The 18,918-nt window shown below is 45.1% G+C and overlaps 1 long non-coding RNA gene across 7 annotated transcripts; it reads left to right on the top strand.

The window, feature by feature from the left end:
• The first annotated feature begins 4,930 nt into the window (after positions 1-4,930).
• On the top strand, positions 4,931-17,771 carry LOC143439797 (uncharacterized). Of its 7 annotated transcripts, none has more exons than XR_013107835.1 (5): positions 4,931-6,361; positions 7,232-7,648; positions 8,018-8,148; positions 16,600-16,715; positions 16,835-17,770. It is a non-coding gene; the product is annotated as an uncharacterized LOC143439797 (long non-coding RNA). The 7 variants fall into 7 exon arrangements; XR_013107836.1 differs by lacking the exon at positions 16,600-16,715 and adding an exon at positions 16,489-16,599; XR_013107834.1 differs by having other exon boundaries at positions 4,935-6,361; positions 16,600-17,771.
• The last annotated feature ends 1,147 nt before the right edge of the window (positions 17,772-18,918 follow it).

The raw sequence follows: 18,918 nt of genomic DNA, 5'->3' as shown, positions 1-18,918 counted from the left end.
ATCTATCTATCTATCTGTCTATCTATCTATCGTCTATCTAATCATCTATCATGTATGTATCTTGTATCTATGTATATGTGTGTCTATTTTGTATGTATGTATGTATGTGTGTACATATATGTATCTATCATCATGTACCTTTTAATCATCAGTCGTCTCCTTTTCTTCTCCCCCCTTTTTTCTCCCCCCTTTTTTCTGTCTATCTCTTTTAAAAACACAAGTTCTCTTCTATAACTATTTCCAATCCAACACAGCAGGATACACATTAGTTTCTCCACTTTTCTGTGTCTCTTCTTCCTGGGAGGAATCTGTTTTCTACCCCTGATATTTACTCACTGGTAATCCATCTCATTACCTTTGCTTTTCCCACCCCACATAGGCATCTTTCTCCCTCTCGTCTGTCTGCTTGTACCGGGCCCTCTTTCATGAGGGTCCAGGTCAGGAGAGGCAGATCATACGTTAGGTGAACCTGCTGTGCAGCCTCTGAGCTTGAATCCTGCTTCTCTGCTGGTTCTTCTCAGTAAGGATGTGCTTACATCCCAATGCAAGGTCCTCAGCTGGACCACTTTCTTTAGTTTTGGTGCTCTGGGAAGTCCTCTGCACAGGCCTGGCCAGCTTTGCTGGTCTGCCATATCCTTCCTATCACCCATGTGGAGGTCCCTCTTGCTCTGCCAACTTATGACTTTAGGATGGTGTTGTTTGTGGCTTCAGGACTGTGTTGTTCAACGAAGGGGAAGGATAGGAGAAAAGAAACACAAGAAGTCTTGCTGTTTTTTTTTTTTTTTCTTATTTATTTCCGACCTTTATTTTCCCTTGTCTATGTTTCTTTAGGGTACACGTGGATGGACAGACCTCTCGAAGTTAAGACTTCTTACTTTCTGTGATGGTAGACATCCAACTGATGGCCTCATGCATGTCAGGCAAGCTCAAAAATACCTTTGAGTTTTGCTTCCAGTCTTGAAGCTATTGAGTCTGTTCATGATCCGGCCAGTTTCATGGAAAACTGTTAACCGCTCTAAAGTCATGCTTGCAGGTTTCATTTTGGAAATGTTTTTGTGACACACTGTCCCACCCGACTTGTTTCAGTCATGCTGTTGTTGAATATTGCCTTTTATCTCCCGTGTATTTTTTTCCCCGTGGCCTTGCCACACTATTGGATAATATCATTCCCTTCCACAAAGGTTGGCACATGAGCCCTGGCTAGCTGGTTAGGTGATTTCTTTCGGCCTAAGGATGGAAACACAATCAATGAGCCTCAAGCAGACTCTTTCCTGAGGACCAACGGGGATACCAGGAGACTTGGTTCTTGTTTCTTCTTTATCTCTGGGTGGTGGCCCAGAGATCCTGAGAATGACCTATGCTGCCACCAGGACAGCACTTTCTAGAAACAAGGCCAACATGCATGAAAGGAGAGAATAAAAGAGACTCCTCCTGGTGACACAGTCTGATACTCTTTATTCATAAGCACTGGAAGCCAGAGAACCCTTAGAGTTTCCACGTATATTAAAATCCAGTCCTTCATGTAGTCCAGACAGAAGAGGACTCACGCCTGTGGGGAGATGCAAATTAAATCATCCTAAAACACATGGCTTTGTGAATATACTTGTCTAGCGCACACCGCACATGCTTGTGCATTGTACGTATGGTACCGGTTACTTTTCTCACGGCAGTGAACAGAAATACTCTCCAGAAGCAACGTAAGAGACGGAGGGCTTATTTTGGCTCTCATTTTGAAGGTAGCATCACCCATTATTGAGAAGGCCTGGCTGCAGGAATGTGAGGTAGCTGGTTACACTGTGTAGGCAGCCCAGAAACGGAGGGTGATGAAGGCCTGTGTTCAGACTGTTTTCTCCATTTTACTTAGTATAAGTCTTAGGGTTACTACTGCTGTGAAGAAACATCATGACCAAAGCAACTTGGGGAGGAAAGGGTTTATTTCACTTACAGTTCTGTAACAGTTCATCATCAAAAGCATCGAGGGTACAGACCTGGAGGCAGGAGCTGATGCAGGGGCCATGGAGGGATGCTGCTCACTGGCTTGCTCCCCATGGCTTACTCAGCCTGCTTTCTTATAGAACCCAGGACCACCCATCTAGGGATGGAGCCACCCATGATGGGTTGGGCCCTTCCCCATCAATCCATAATTAAGAAAATGGCTTACAGCTGGATCTTATGGAGGCATTTTCTCAACTAAGGTTCTGTTCTTTCAGATAACCATTTTTGTGTGCTAAACTGACGTAAGAGCAGCTCTCACGGTATGGGACCACAGACAAATAAATGAAGTGGTGCCTAGAGTTAGAGCAGGCCATTCCATCTCCACTAACTGCATCTAGAAGCCCCTTCACCAACCCAGAGTTCTGTCTCCTGAGTGATTCTAGATCCTGTAATATTAACTGTCACACTCCCACACCAAAGGGCCTGAACTTTCCTTCTTCCAGTTCTAGTTTTCCTTTTTCTTTGCTGTAGAGGTCTTTCCTCCAAAATGCAATCCTCCCTAAAACTCCAGAATATGGTACCTTCCCCCACTCCCATCTTTGGGACAGGGTCTTCTGCATCTCAGGCTGTCCCCTAGCTCAATGCATTCCTGACAGAGAGACCGTGAACTTCTGGTGTAGCTGCCTCCTTTCCAACTGCTGGTGTTTCAGAAATGTACCACAGACCTGGTTTAGATAATACAGTACTTCAGATGGACTGAGGATGGGGCTTGAAATGCCTGGTGCTTATTCACTTGCTCTGTGACACCTTTGATTCTCTGCTGTACCTTAGGAAGCCCAAGAGCTCTACAAAGCAAAGATTAAACCCAACCTTAGAGCAGGGACTATGCAATTTATAGGATTTCCTCGATTCATTGTAGGACCTGGTTTTATGTTTGAAAACACAAAACACCTACTACAGATTTTGTTGAACATTTAAAGAATATAAATATCTCCCCTGGAGTAACTTTTGGGAAATATAAAACTATTAAGCTAGTGCCAATCCCACTGGGTAAGAAAAAGACCACTACTCCAAGTTTTGAGTCAAATTTGAAGCAAATTTTATTAAATACTGGCTAGGACAGTGGATACTGGTTAGGTCTATACCTGGGAGTCCCAGGAAATGGCTGCAAAATACATTAGTTTGGTGTTTATAAAGGCAAACCCCTCAAGGCTGTATACTTCCCCCCTTTGTCCTATCAGGGGCAAACGTACATCCTAACATACTTCCACATGCACATCCAGTGCAGCTGGAGCAACCAACGCTGTTTACAAAAGTGAAAACACCTGGCTTGTTATCGGCCATGAACAACAGCCCCAGCATTCTAGGAAGTTAACTGTCCTTGGGTAAGTGGGGTTTACAGGTTAGAGGCATTTTGTTTTATGGATCTCTTAATCACGGTAATTAAATCTTAAAGCATAACTTTAGCCCTCGCACTAGATTAAATATTAACTGAATCAAACCAGACTCTAGACAGGCGGCTGTGCCCAGGAGCTTCTGGAAGTTTCCTCTCTGATGCAGAAAATAACGTGTGGGTATTTGGCGGGACAACAAGGATTGATTGCTGTGGTGGTCAGCTTCTCTGGCAGCTGTTCGGCTCACATTCTCTGCTTGGTGCAGGGCAGAGCGCCAAGGAGAGTCTCTGAAAACTTGGACAGGAGCAAGACTTTTCAAATTCTACCTCCCCCATACCCCCTTTTATGAGAGGTGCCAGAGAGCAATAAACATTCTGAGGCCCTGAATATTTCCCATTGCTGGCTCACGCTCACGCCCTTGTAGCCAGAGGGGAGTTTCTACATCCAACACCAAACACGTTTGTCTGAGCTGCAGAGTGGTTAGCCTGCTACGGGAAGCGTCAAATCTCACAGAACATAAAAGAGATAACTCACTTGAACAGAAACTCACCGGGACTTTTTGTCCCAGGAAACGGAGGTTCTGCGGGAATGTTTTTCTCCTTTCAGGCGAGCATAAGAAGGTGGGCATGTTAGCGGTGCATGTTTCAGGAGGGAATTCAACTTTACAGAACCATCTGGAATCCAAGAGGAATGAGTCACGGTGGCCTTAAATAAAGATGATGTAAGAAACAGCAGTCTGGAGAGATGGGTGAGTGGGTAAAATTGCTTGCTGCTCAGTCATGGGGATGCGAGTTTGATCCCAGCGCCCCCATAACAAGCCAGTACCCATTTCCGTATTCTGGCCTCTGTGCGCATGTGTCCATTCACGCTCAGCCATGCTAATACATAAAGTGAGTATTTGAAAGTGAAGAGGGAAAGAGTCCATTTCCCGCTGTGCCCTGGGAGTTGGTCTGGATTAAATAGAAGCTTTTTTGGCTGTGCCTTTAACCTTTTCCCTCCATTCTCTCTGTTCTATTTATAGTGTGACTCCTTCAGCACATGCCTGGCTCAGGTTGCTCTGCTCAGTTCATTCCGGTTTGCTATTTTAAACCCTTGCCGAGGTCGTCCTGAACTACAGTCATGTGTCTAGGCAGCAAAAGTCACTCGGCTAAGAAAGGCACAACGCTCACTGAAGTGATGTCCAAATTAGATTTTTTTTTTTAAAGAATAGATTTATTTCAAGTGCTTCTGCAGATTATTCTTAGATGTGTGTTAGAGCACGAAGCCCTTCCAGAACTGATGCCATTTTTGACATGATCTTGTCAAGTAGTTCCTTACATCACTAAAAGGCAATTCAGTTTCATGGACTAAGTCAAGATCTTAAGCCAAACTTTCCATTCTACTAAGAGAGTAAATGTGTCAGGTCAGAAGTTGCAGGGGTTGCTATATACCCACACCTTTAGATTTGTTACCAGCTCTGCAGTTTCTTTTAAATGATGACTTAAAGAAAAAGATTACTAATACATCTTATTCTTTCAAAATTATATATATATATATATATATATATATATATATATATATATAATATATTTTGATCACTCTCTCCCCTACTACCTCCTTCTCGCTGCTGCCAGCCTTTCCACCCCCTAGAAATCTCTTTCCCATATTGCTGACTCCTTTTTATGTTCCATGAGTTTGACTCTACAGGTGTGTCTGTGAATTTGCAACGATCCAGTGGTACCTGGTGAGTACAAACTGGATACGACGCCTTCCCTCTCCCAGAATCTGTCACTTGCTCATAGTTCAGCAGTAAGCAGTAAGGTCCCATGAGCCCCTGTCCCATCTGTTGGTCAGGGAAGTCTTAGGTAGACCCAGTGCTGGTCAGTGCCAGTGACTGAGGTGGTGTGGGTTCATGGTTGGCATGGCTGTGTGGTGTTTATCTTACAGTGTGTGGTACAATGTGTACAATGGTCTCCAGGCCTTAAGAGGTTGGTGGAAAAGTCTTGTCCAGGGCTGATCCATCAGCTCTCAGTCACTCACTCCTGGGATCCTGTGCAGTAGTGTGTCTCTGCATTCACTTCTGTTCATCATAAAGCAAGGCTTCTCTCATTAACCCTGGGCAGCCTTTGTCTGTGAGTGTGTACACAGATATTTAGAAGCCAGTTTACTGAGCTGGAGAGATGGTTCAGTGGTTAAGAGCACTGACTGCTCTTCCAGAGGTCCTGAGCTCAATTCCCAGCAACCACATGGTGGCTCACAACCATCTGTAATGGGATCCGATGCCCTCTTCTGGAGAGTCTGAAGACAGCTATGATGTCCTCATATATGAAAAAAAAAAAGAAGACATTTTGCTGTTATAGGGTCTCCCCTAGGACCTAAGCTGTCATGGAGTTTTGACTGGGTTAGGAGTAGCAAGCATGGTTTCCTCTTGTGGAGTGAGCCAAAGATCAGTCAGTTCTCTTACATGTTGTAATACTTTCTGGTACAGAAGATTTTGTTCTGTGATTTAGGGATGAACTTTAGGGAGTGCATCCTGTGGCAACAGATCAAAATAAATTTTGGATTAATCACCCGTTTAATAATGTTATCTTTCTGAGCAAGGACTTTACATGTAGGAAGCTGCTGTTAGCTGCGCAGTTGCTAGGCAGATAGGCGTGCCTTAGCCACTGCCAATCCCGAGGCATATTGGGTGGTGAGCGAACAGCCAATCAAAAAGTGAATACGTCACTCTAGACTGCACTTAAGCGGGGGACCCGTTCCTCAGCTCTCTCTCTCTGACTCTGACTCACTCAGCTCGCTCTCTCTGTCTCTGGCTCTCTGTCTCTCTCTGACTCTGGCACTCTCGCTCTCTGACTCTGGCTCTCTCTCTCTCTCTCTCTCTCTCTCTCTCTCTCTCTCTCTCTCCCTCCCCCTTCCTTCCGCGTCTCTCCACGTTTCTCCACGTGGGTGATAAAGATTAAAAGCCTCGTTTACAGTAACTACCTGTTCTCTGCGTCTCGTGATTTCTCCGCGGACGCAAAAGCGCCAGGGGGGCGCGTTAGATGCTCACTAGCGTATGTATGCATTCATTCTTTGCTCATTTGGGGAAAAAAATGTTTTCTGGGCAAGACAGAACTATTTTCCTCCTTGAGTGCTCTGACTGGCCTGTCCCAGCATTGGTGACCTCAACTTGTCTGCTGGCAATCTTGTGTTCTCTCTTTCCTCTTGGTTAGATGTCTTAGGTCATGAACTAGGGGATGAAACCAGGCCCCAGATGGGTGAGTGAGGGTTGAGCCTGGCTCCTTCTTGTGAAGGGCTGACTGGCTATAGCCCCTGTGCTGTGTAAGAATAGGTAGAGCTGTAGGTGTGCACGAAGGCGGTAGCTTTCCCTCTAGGCTCCGCCCAACAGTTACCTGGCAACAGCCAGGTAGGCCTGGTTTGCTATAAAAGGGGCTGCTTGGCCCCTCCTTGCTCTTACTCTCTCTGCCTTTACTCTTTCTGATTCCCTGACCTCTTTCTCCCTCTCTCCCCTTTCTCCTCCCCTTCCCCCTCTCTCTCCATGTGTTCTGGCAGTCTCTCTCTCTCTCTCTCTCTCTCTCTCTCTCCCCCTCCCTCTCTCCCTCCCTCTCTCCCTTCATCCTTTTCTTTCTCCCTCCCTCCCTCCCTCCTTCTCTCCCTCCCTCCCTCCGTCCCTGTCTCTATTCCCTTCTCAACTTCCCTTCCCATGCCCTGAATAAACTCTATTCTATACTATACTTGTTGTATGGCTGGTACCTTAGGGGGAAAGGATGTCTCAGCATGGGCCTGCGGAGGCACCCCTCCCACCTCACCATACCTGGTTTATCAAACATATCCTGCCTTTCTGTTATAAAACACAATAGAAGGTGCTTTTGAGAACTCTGAGTTCAAATGAGAGTAACAGATTCTCTCTCCTTGGTCCTCAGTTAATGGGCTTTCTATCAAAGCCAAGAGATTCACGTGCTTTCCTGGAAGAGAACGCTTCATCTGCCGCTGCCTTTACAGAATCTGTGGAGCCGAAGAGCGGGGCTCATAGGAGCCCCACACCAGAGGAGCCCTGGCACCTGACCTTATCACATAAAGAGAGGTTATCCACTGACTGGGAGCAGCTGAATGACATCAGACTGCAGAAAATCAACCAACCAACCAACCAACTAACCAACCTTCATGGTGTTAAGCCATAGACTTCTTGGGTTTTCTGTATTGCAGCAACTTATCTGTTTAACATTTTTATCAATTTTCTTATTTCAGAAATGGAGATAAAGTTGTGGTGATTGAATGAATCGTTCGGCACATTTTCAATGGTCATGACTCAATCACAATGTCTTTACAGTGACCCGGAGGTAAGTAACTGGAGAAGGAATTCTTCATTTCCGGGGTGCTGAAGCTACAGAGTGGTTATATGAGTTGAGGTCGGTGTGGAGAGTAGAGATGGGGCTAAGCCTAAAGCGTTCCATCTCCTGTCCGATTGTCTTTCCATCCTGCTGAAGCATCTAGGAGTGGGGAGAGGGTGGGACTTGCTGGAGGACTTTGTGCATTCGAACCAAATGCCTCTCTCCGCATTGGCCTCACACTGAGCTGTCCGCTTATGCAAAAGAACGATACTAGGCCATGCATGTGTTTAGTTAAGAGACTAATATTTTGAGTTGATTGTTAAAATACCTTGTTTGTATAATGGAGTCCTCCTCCCCCCTGCCCCTTTTTTTCCACAGTGCCAAAGACAGGCCATTTAACTACACATGTCAGTGAGATTTCCCATGTGCTTCTGTGAAACATCCGTCTTCTCTAAATGGCCTATGTAAAGCCCAGTGGGATTTCCAAGGCAATGTACAGACCTCCCCAGGTGAGATGAAAGCTCTTTCTTGGGAAAAAAAAATAGCCTCCTATCCTAAAGGAAATAGAGTTTTCAGTAGAAAGTGGTTTCTAAATCTGGCGCGTGATTATAACACTGACACTTAAGATGCTGGGGCAGGAGGATTGTGAGCCGGAGACCGGTATGGAACTACTAAATACTTGGTGATACAAAATACAGTTCCTCCCTCATAGAGATGAGATGGATAACGATAGAGAAGGAAACAAGGAATTAAATAGAAGTGTATGTAAAATGACCAAAGGGACAACCATAAGCTGTGGTCAGAACATAATGGCGTGGCATTTGGTTGCCAAAGGAAGTCTGTGAGGCTAAAGTCATGTTCTGTGGGTAATTGTGGCTGGGAACACTGAGGGTTCCTCCAGGCTGTGGGTAGTTAGGCATGGCTGCTGTGGCTCCACGGTTCCTCACAGCGCGGCCCCAATGACAAGAGAAAGTCCATGGGTTTTTACAGGCTTTAATGTCATGGCGGATGTAGATGGATCTGGATGCACCCCCTTGAAACCCAGGGCAGACCTGAGTTAAATAGGGAGGGAGAGAAGGGGGAGGGGCTGGGGAAGAATGTTTAATTGGCTCCACCCTCTGGCCTTCAGGCATCTCATTAGTATGTAAATCTCTCTAGGGCCTGAGGCCTGTTGCTTGTGATTGATGGCCATAGACTTCTTTGTGGGAGGGGTTGTGGAGGGCTGAAGCTAAATGAAAAGAACCAGGGCTCGGGAGCAGAGCAGAACTCCCGTCGCCCAATAATGGTCCAGGGTTCCAAGCTCATGCTCGGCCAAGCACCCAGCTGCTTCTCACATCCCACCACCCCACAATGTTCCAAGTTTTAATTACTGTGCTTAAGAGATCTATAAAACAAAAATGCCTCTAACCCGTAAGCCTCCCTTGCCCTAGGACAGTTAACTTCCTAGAATCCTGGGGGCTATTGTTCATGTAAGATAACAAGCTAGGAGTTCTTCACTTTTGCAAATAAGGTTGACAGCCCCTGCTGCAGGGGATGTGCTTGGTCACACATAGGCTGGAGGTATGCAGGCAGGAAATATGTCATAATGTATATTTGTCCCTGATTGGATGAAGGCTGAAAGTTTGTAGCCTTGTGGGTTTTGACCAAACTAATGTAATTCGCAGCCATTCTCTGGGAATCTGAGGTATGGATCTGGCCAATGTCCATTGTCTTGGCCAGTATTTAATAAAGTTTGCTTCAAATTTGGCTTAAAAATGTGATAGTCAAGATTGGCTTTTTTTTTTTTTTTTTTTTTTTTTTTTTTGAGACAGGATTTCTCTCTGCAGCCCTGGCTGGAACTAATTCTGTAGATCATCAGGCTAGCCTTGAACTCAGAGAGCTCCACCTGCCTCCCAAGCACTGAGATTAAAGTTGTGTGCCACTGACACCCGTCCAAGAAGGGAGATTTTTATAGAGTGTACAAAACTTTTATTATGGTGATTAGAGCCTTATATTTTATCCAAGGGGTCAAGCCCTTCCATTTTCAAAAACACCCACTAAAACCCCATGTAAAGGGGCTAGAGAGATTGCTCAGCAGTTAAGACGACTGTCTGCTCTTCCAGTGGTCCTGAGTTTAATTCCCAGCAACCACATGGTGGCTTACAATCATCTGGGATCTGATCCTGTCTTCTGGTATGCAGGTATACATGCAGATAGAGCACCCATATACATAAAATAGGTAAATATGTAAAAAAAAAAAAAAAAAACCTCATGTAAAGACATTGTTATTTAATGTTTTTGGGCAGTAAACCGGAACTGGAAACTATAGGTGAGCTTTCAAAAGACTTCTCCAACTCACCAGTGCATTAAATCTGGGCTGAGATAGGATCACAGACTTGTGATATCCCAGTAGGTAACAACCTTACAATGAAGCTCTTTGGCCATAAAGGCTAATCAGGTTAGTGGATGGGTGGGTGGGTCACAGGGCTCTGTGACCTTAGCTGTGGCAGAGCCTTTTGTTATACAAAATCTCCTGAACACATTGCAGGCTGATGCCATCCTGAAAGAGGTGACCACACTACATCTCTCGGCTTGTTTTTTAAGCACTCCATGCAGGGTGCTCCGTTCAGCACAGCTGTAACTACTGGAGTGCATTCAGAACCATCGAGAGTTTTCAACCTAATACGATTTGTGATTTGTGAATGTGGCTATCAGCTTGGATGTCTATCAGCTTGGATGTCTGGTTGGGAAGCCATGGGGGGAAAATGCTTTAGGAGGGCGCCACCTTGTGGACTTTATGTTTAGCATCGTGACTACGTTGGGTTCAACTTGCCAGAGTTTAAAACTTGGAAACGGGAAACGTTTCAGCTGGATTCAACAGATCCCACAGAAGTGAAGGAGTTGCCATGGGAACCAAATCCTTGGACGGCAGATCCTGGGTAGACTCAAGGTCCACCAGAATGTGCAAGCTCTTCATTATTTCCACCTGGCTTTATGTAGGCATCAGGAAGATAGATTGTTGCCACAATTTCAAATCAAATAGCTTTTCACGTTGTGACTCAGCTGTATAGAAAAAATAAAACCTTAAGGACTCTGGCCTCACTGGGCCACAGGCTAGTCATGCAGTTGGGTGGGTAGGACTCCACAGTCAGCTGGCTTGAACCCAGTGGCTATCCCTGTGGTTGAGGGTAGAGGAAAGATGGTAGGATATGTTACCCCAGGAGGGGTGGTTGTAGTGAGAATGTTTATTGGGAGAATGTGGGACCTTTAAAGAGTAACCCACCCCACTTTGTTCCATTCCAAAGGCCCAGCCCGAGCCTTCTCCCCAGTTTTGAAAGATTCTAACTTTCATTGCTTTCCTGAGGACAACACGAGAGCTCTTCCTCACCCCGGGGAGGAGACAACTCGAAGGCACAGTGAGCTGAACTACTCAACAAGAGTCTGGGTTTTCAAGATGCTGTGTGTTCCCCAGGCTCCAATACAGCATTCATTCCTGGCCCTCGAATCTGTGTCCACTAAGGAAAACTCTTGGGGTGGGAGAGATGTCTTCACACTGGCTGCTCTTGCAGAGGACTGGGGTTTTCATTCCTAGCACCCACGCGACAGCTTCCCAACAGTCTGTCACTAGTTCTAGAGCACCAGATGCCCACTTCTCTCCTCTTTAGGCAACAGGCTTGCACGTGGTTCACATCCAAACAAGCAGGCAAAACACTCACACACAGAAAATAAAATAGATAAATCTTTAAACAAGAAAAAAAAATGACAATAAAGTCAACTTGTTTGGATTGATGTGTTTTGAGTTCATATAACATAAAAACCCCAAGAGATTCTTGAAGGGGTCTTGCTTTATCGGGTCAAAGGCTTCCAAGAGGTTCCCTCATCTGATTTGTTGTTTCAAAGAATCAGTTATTTGAGACCCAAGTACTTGACAATTATTGCTCTGGGGTCAAGGAATGTGTCCTCGATTTCTATGTGCTTAAAGATGTAAGCTATAGTCATAGTTTTATAGTACACAGTATTAGTCATAGTTTTATAGTACACAGTATTAAAAAGCTGGGATTTCGGCACGGACCTCACGAATGCTCTACCTAGAGCATTTACAGAAAAGTGTGTGTATTTCATAGCTGGAGCTTTGAACCCCCAAACCACTGATGTAACAAACCTCACCGACAAAGGTACCGGGGAGATAGCAGCCTCCAGACTCAAGGGAATGATCAGCATTGATTTCAGATCGGAAGATACTTAGCGACGGCTTTTATTTCCTTCCGTATGCTTATCGTCTCTGTTATTTGCTTTGGTCTTTTGTACGAAGCAGAGTCTGGTTGGCGCACCTGAAGACCAATTTATCACGAAGAAGAATATTTAAATCAATTTGCATTATTCAGTGCTAGTTTTGAAGCACATTGTCCTGTTGGCAATTTTAAAGCAATTTAAAGCAAACCAAATGAGTTATCTTTAAAGCATGCGTCCTGTTTAATGATTGGGCGGGACAGATTGGTAGTGTATTGATCGAGGATGGGTTTCGACTTGCGATTGACCATGCCTAGTTCTGATGTCACTTTTATTAGTGGAGTGACCTCTGTCAAACTCCTTGACCTTTAGAGGCCTCTGTTTCACCATCTGAGTAATCAGGGAGAATGCAGACCTTTGTGAGCATTAAATAAATATGCAATGGTTTATCACAGAGCAAAGGTTCAATAAATATTTACAATAAAAATCAGAACAAAACACCTTTTCTATGTTATAGGCAGGGATTATGTGGGTAAAAATCTATTTATTAATGACAAACAGAATATCGATTTAATGGTTGTTGTTCATACTATTGATTACTGTAGTCTTCACTGGGGACCAATGTCACCTGGGGTTGAGTATTGAGAACACAGAAATTAAAAATTTAGAAACAATTTATTATATCCAGTGTGGTGTTGGGGAGTTACTGTCCTAGGAAAATACAGCTCCTTGAGCGGAGGGTTGACAGGTTGGTAGGGTGTGTGGGGGTGCTGTTTCCTGCTGTTGTGGTCTTATCCTACCAGCAGGTGGCGCTCTCCTGTCTGGCCCTTCAATGCTGCTTCTTTGTTCCTTCCAGGGGGAGTATCACTCACACATAGGAGTCACTGAGACTCAGGCGCTGCTTTCTTTCCCAAGGAAGCCTGTCTTCTGGAAGCTGGCATTTCCCCCATAAATATAATTGACAGGCCTTGTGGCATCAGAAGCCTTTTGAGTTTAGAAAGCGTTCACAACGTTAGGCGCCTCTGCTCTGCAGTTCCATGGATCTGTTTTTCCACCATAAAATGTACTTTCTTGTTTGGATTTTGTATTTTTTTCTTAAGCTATAAACTCCGTGGGCAAGGAAAGATCCAGATGGTTCACTTAGAGAGAATAAACTAGCTGACCAGTTAATATATGTTGAATAAGCATTCTTCTCAGGAGTAAGTAAATATCCAGAGTAGAAAAAAAAACCCTTTAGTTTCATAATTACTATGAAAGCTAGTCTGAGTGTTTAGCAAGGAAAATACATTGACCAAGCAGGGAACAATATTTCCAAGACATTTAACTCAGGCACGGAATGCTTCAGCAAGCCCCATCTGGAGCCAGTGTCAGGCTTGAAGGAAACTCTTGCTTTTTACAACTTTGTGGTCTAAGGAAAAAGGTGCAGATTGTACATTTTCCTTTTTTAAATGAATATTGTGAGTGGGCAGTAGTTTTCTCCAAGGTAAAATGCAAAAGAAAGTCACCGTAAGGACTGGGGATGTACTGGTGGCAGACCATGTGCCTCGGCTGAGCGGGGCCTTGGTACCAGCCCCCTATACCACAGAAGGGGGTTAATTATACCTGAACTCTCCCCAGTCCGTCCCGTTTGTGTGCGGACTTGGGAAACCTTCAGCTGGAGAGAATTCATCTGCTCAGCAATTACCCGGCAGAGGACACGACATAATGCAACAATCTTGCCAGTAGGTGGCATCAGAAGCTTTTTGAGTTTAGAAAGGGTTCACAACATTATTCTCAAAATATTAGACCGACTTCGACAGGAATTTTAGCATCTGATAAGCAAAAAGGAAGAAAAAAAGACCAACCAACTTTCCCATAAGGAAAAGACAGATGGAAATACAGTTACCATTTCAGCTGACAGTGTACGGGGAAAGAAACACCCAGGAGGCAGCTGATTCGACGATGCTTGTCTGTCCGGTGCAGGCTGGGTATTGAAAGCCTATTCTGAAAGGACACAGGAGTGCAAAGTTCTGATATAATATAGAGAGCGTGTATGTTTTGCTAAAAAGTCAAGAGCTGCTTGAACAAACAGCTTTAAGATAAACTACGTACGATGCCCCAAAATTGCTAAATTTCTGTATTGAAACATAGATAATAATCTATTTGTAACTCGACACTTGGCCCAACATTTTTTTGTGTTTTCCTTTTGTCCCCCCTTTCTCTGAGGGGTCACATGTAGCCTAGGTTGGCTTTGATGTTGAACTCTCTACATGGATGAGAATGACTTTGAGTTTATAATCCCCCTGCCTCCTTTTTCCAAGCTCAGGGATTACATTTCCCAAGTTCAGGAGTGTCTGTCACCACTCCTACTGAATGTAGGGTTGAGGGTTGACCCAGGGCTTTGTGTGGACTGGGTGGGCACCTTACCAACCGGGCTGCATCACAGTCTGGACGAGCCTCTTCATATGTCAGTTGAAGCTAACAAAGAGTTATTCTGAGTCTATGCACGGCAGGCAGCCAGCCAAGTACCGGGGATCTGTGGGGACCTGTGGGCTCTTCCTTCATCCTGTGTGAGCCTTTAAGACACTTTTTTTTTCTTTAGGGAGACCCTGCCTTTTCTCCGTCACAGCCAGGGGACTCAGTCTGGGGCATGTAGTACGAGGAGAGGAGTCAGTATGCCTTCTAACCTCTTGCAAGTCCTCCCTGTGCAGGGCTTTTGTTCAGTCTGGTGTGGTCAGATGCACCTGTGGCCCTCCTGTGAGTTGAGAGTGGGATGGGAGGTGGTTCTGGAAGGAGTTAGCGCAGTCCTCAAAGCTTCTGGAATAGCCAGTGTCATCGAATCTGTGAACTCTAGGTTCGGTGAGCGGCCCTTTCCTAGAAAATAAATGAAGAGCGCCTGAGGAATACATTCCATGTGGACCTCTGGTCTTCACACACACACATGCATGTACACGTGCACTCACACGCATACACACCCACCCACATGTGCATGCGAATGCACACACATGCATACATGCACACACACGCACACGCACCTGCATGCACAATGCATACATACGCAAACATGTACAAAAGCATGCAACTCACATACACACATCTAGGCTTGGCTTGAAAGACCAATGATCATTTATCATGCCCGAATTTGATGGTCATACCACGAGGCAGGCTCAAGAGAATCGAAGAGTTAGAAATGTCACCTCTGAGGTACTTATGTTGCCTGCCCTCTTTCCCCAGAAAGGCTTGAGGGGTGGTTGTTTGCCAAGCAGCAGCAGAGGAGGATGCCCGGTTACCTTCTGAGGGCTCAAATGCTTGAGAGGAAAGGAACAGCGGAACCCGGAGTGAGGCTGTAGGGCGGTGCCTCTGGGAATACAGCATGCTGGTATACACCAGAGGAAGAACCACTTATGCTAAGTCTTGTTTTCCTCAGCGAGAAGCAGGAGCCAGAGTTCCTTGCTCTGAAAGTTGTTAAAGCTGGTGACAGAACATACAGAAAGCGCCCGTGATCACTCACTTCTTGCATGCCAGACACTCTACACAATGTTTCAGTTGTCCTTTCTCCTGTTTCCTTCGTCTTTTCAATGTCAGCCTGGTATTATCTGGTGGCAAAGTGAATAGGGCTATCTCATGGTAAAGTGAAGGAGCAGCTAACTGTGGGAGCTTCACAGGCAGATCCCTGCAGGGAGAGTCTGCTGGTGTTTCTCATGCATTTTCTTATTCATGGTGAGTGGTCCCTGCAAGCTGTGACCCTGAAAGGAACTGATTAAATGACACATCCTGGTGGCTTCTTCCCAGAGCCTCTCACTTCTCCAGGAGTCTCAGCCTGCTGGCTTGAGGGAGGCACTGCTTCTCTTCCCGTGCCACGGGCAATATGGGAGCATGGCTGCTTTTGTTGCTGATGAAAATATTATGGCCTCGGTTCTCTGTAATCAATTTACTGCTTTATGGACCCAAAGTCCTCCAGAGAATTTAATAAATTCACATAATGTTTCTAAGTGCTGCATTGTGCATTTGGAGCGCTGATTTAGCTGACAAATGTGAAAAATTCGTGTAGCTAGACAAGTCCCTGGTGATTAGACATGTGTGGGAGCTGGAGAGAGCGTGTTGCTTGGGAGAAGGTCAGCATTTACATACGCCGAGAGTCTCCGCTCTTGATTGGCTTTGTGTCTTTCCTGCCCTGATGGATGGGTCCATCTGATTAGACATTTGGGGGACTTTACCCATCTCCAGTGGAGACACACTTTTGGTTCTGTAACATTTTGCAACTTACAGTCTGGGCAGACAGGAAGATACAGAGAACGGAGATGGGGGGATCAATGACCAGGACTGATTGCTGGATTTAGATAATGCAATGGGCACTGACTATGGATGGTCAGTTCTGAGGGCCCTCTGAGGGAGCACTTCATGGTATGACACCACAGAGCCATCTGCTTAAAACGGGTTCACTTCAGCTTATATTGAATTTCCATGCATCTCTCTCTCCCCAACCCTAACTTCTTTCCAAAAGTAAACAGATTTACCAAAAATGAATAAATGTTAAGACATGTTCATTATTCAAAATAATCTCCCATCTCTGTTAATATACACATAAGCATTATACAGAGTTCTAATCAGCCAGAACCAGTTAGTATTTTATTTTATTTGTCTTTAATGTTATTTTACAGAAACGAAAATGCTATTGTTTTTTCCTGAGGTGGCCTGCAGGGCTGTGTCTCAAGTCGCCTGCTTGTATCGAATTTCCGAACATTACCTTTAAGATGTTGGATTTTTGACAGGTACATTTAGATGTTGGGTACTGCGCCCGCTGATCCAGACGCTGGTGTTTTCAGAATCGCCTCTGATTTTTGCATGAAGTTTGGTTTTTGGCTCAAGTGAGGGTTTAAGATTTGATGTAAGTACTCGAAGTGGGACAAATCATCAGTCAGCAGGGATTTTATAACAGCTGCACGGAGAGCAAGTCCACCGCTCCCCACCTCTAGTGAGGGTGGCTCAGGTTTGACCTCTGTGCAGGTACACGCTATGTGTCCGATGGCTGGCAGGCTGTGGACTTGCCCTTCTGAGCCTATGGGATTCGAGCTGCCTACGTCGTGGATCCTGCTGGTTCCAGCTGCCGTGCTGCGTAGAGGGAAAATCACTGCATGGATTTGGGTGCTGTGAGGAATGCTGTTTATCCATTCATGTTCTAGCATCCTCAGGCTCGTGAGCTAGGAAAACATAGTCCAGTCAAGTACTGGCAACCAGAAGGGAGTCTGGAATGAACCCCTTAATTAGTGACTTGGGGACTCACCCCAATGGTTACAGGTAGGGATGGTACTTGAGAAGTGAGTATTGCTGACTCAGATCCTGTAGAGTGAAAAATTATAAAGGCCATTTTATGAAATATGTGTAGATTTTTCGCCTTACAGAACTCGGAACTGAAAATAAGATTTCAGGCCTTCACATTCCAGGTGAAGGACACTTGCTGGATTACATTCCTCAAGCCTCTTCCACCTATGGGTGGGAGAGGCCCAAGGCAGGAAGGTATTCCTGACTACAGATAAAGATGCTGCCACCTAGGTGGGGCTATAGCCGGAAGATAGTTCATCTGAAATAGTTGGTAAATGGCAGGATAGGACACAATAACATGGAAAAAACCACATTTTTGAGAAGAATGAGTGTGCAGTGATTTTCACATGACTCTAGATCATTTGGGCTAGATTCTCTGAAATGTTCCACTGTTCTTGGTTACCCCTCCCTTGGTCTTCCCAGTGCTATGTTCAAAATTTGTAAAACAACCAATCATGTGTAAGCGTGTGAAAATGCAACCATTCATGTGTAAGCACGTGAAAATGCCTTCCTCCCCCGACCCCATGCTTTAAAAGACCCTTTAACCCACCACTCAGGGCCAAAACCCTGCTCTTGGAGCTGAAGAGCTAGTCGTTTTGACCGCCGGCTTACTTCCCTAATAAAGCCTCTGCTGATTGCATCCAGGTATGGTTTCTTGTGATCTTTGGGTGGTCTCGATTTCCAGAGGCTTGAGGAAGGGTCTCCCGAGTATGGGGGTCTTCATTCCCAATCCTGTTTTTCAGTGATGTGGCAGGATCTGAGTAGGTCATGAAACACAGCTTAATATTTTTTGTTTTTGTATTTTTGGAGTAAATTTCCTTCTCTCTACTTATTTTTATCTGTCCAAAGCTGAGCAGGAGGCACAGAGGGGACAAACTGCCTGGAAGCAAAGCTAGGCAAAGCTAGGTGGTGTCTGTGGCAGACAAATTCCGGGTCCCTGTGGTAGCATGAATTCTGGGTTCTGTGCCCTCCATGCTTTTCCTACTTGGCAGGTGGTTCCTGACCTTTCTCAGTATGAGAACTCTCTTTTTTTGTGCTACAAAGTTTAAGAACACATAGATGACAATAATTTTTGATGATTAGAAGAAAGGACCATATATGTTCATAGAAACAATGTATAGTAGAATCACAGGCCACCCCAGGTGGCCGCAGTTCTTGGGCGCACAGGTTTTAAAATCATTGTACATGAGAGTTTACTTTTGAAAGGTTTTAAACAATAAACTATGTCCTAGAGGGCAGAACAGTATGTGTGTGACCATGTAAGTCTCAATTACCAGAGGGTCATGAGAAATGAGAGTGTTGGGGGCTTAGTGTTGGTCTCTTTGAGAATGTGGGGAGCTTTTAATGAACTTCCTTTCCGGGTCCAATTTTCTCTGATTACATGTTACGCCATGTCTAATCCAACGGTACTGTCTTCCTGCCACCCATCTTGAGCAGGTAGAACTGAGAAGCCTTTGCAGGCAGACAGGACTCCATATTGTTACTCAGATGACAACTGATGAGGGCCACCTGTCCTATGAGTGTGTCCCTTGAATTTGTCACTACCTTGCTGCTGTCCTTTGGATAAGTGCATCTCCACACTTGTTGGGTCAAAGTTACCCTTGATTAGACTATAGAAGCAGCCCATCTCCATATGAATACATTCCTTCTCATCTTCTCAAAACGGACATCATAAAAGGACAGAGATGTGACCTCCAAAGGCTGGATACAGACTTCAGATATTGTACAACCGCTTCATCTTTTTATTAGATTTTCTGTGTTTCCCTCCC

Source organism: Arvicanthis niloticus, chromosome 27 (assembly GCF_011762505.2).
Source record: "Arvicanthis niloticus isolate mArvNil1 chromosome 27, mArvNil1.pat.X, whole genome shotgun sequence".
Lineage (NCBI taxonomy): Eukaryota > Metazoa > Chordata > Mammalia > Rodentia > Muridae > Arvicanthis > Arvicanthis niloticus.
The sequence above is the reverse complement of the archived record's forward strand: the minus strand, read 5'-3'. Positions and strand labels throughout refer to the sequence as shown.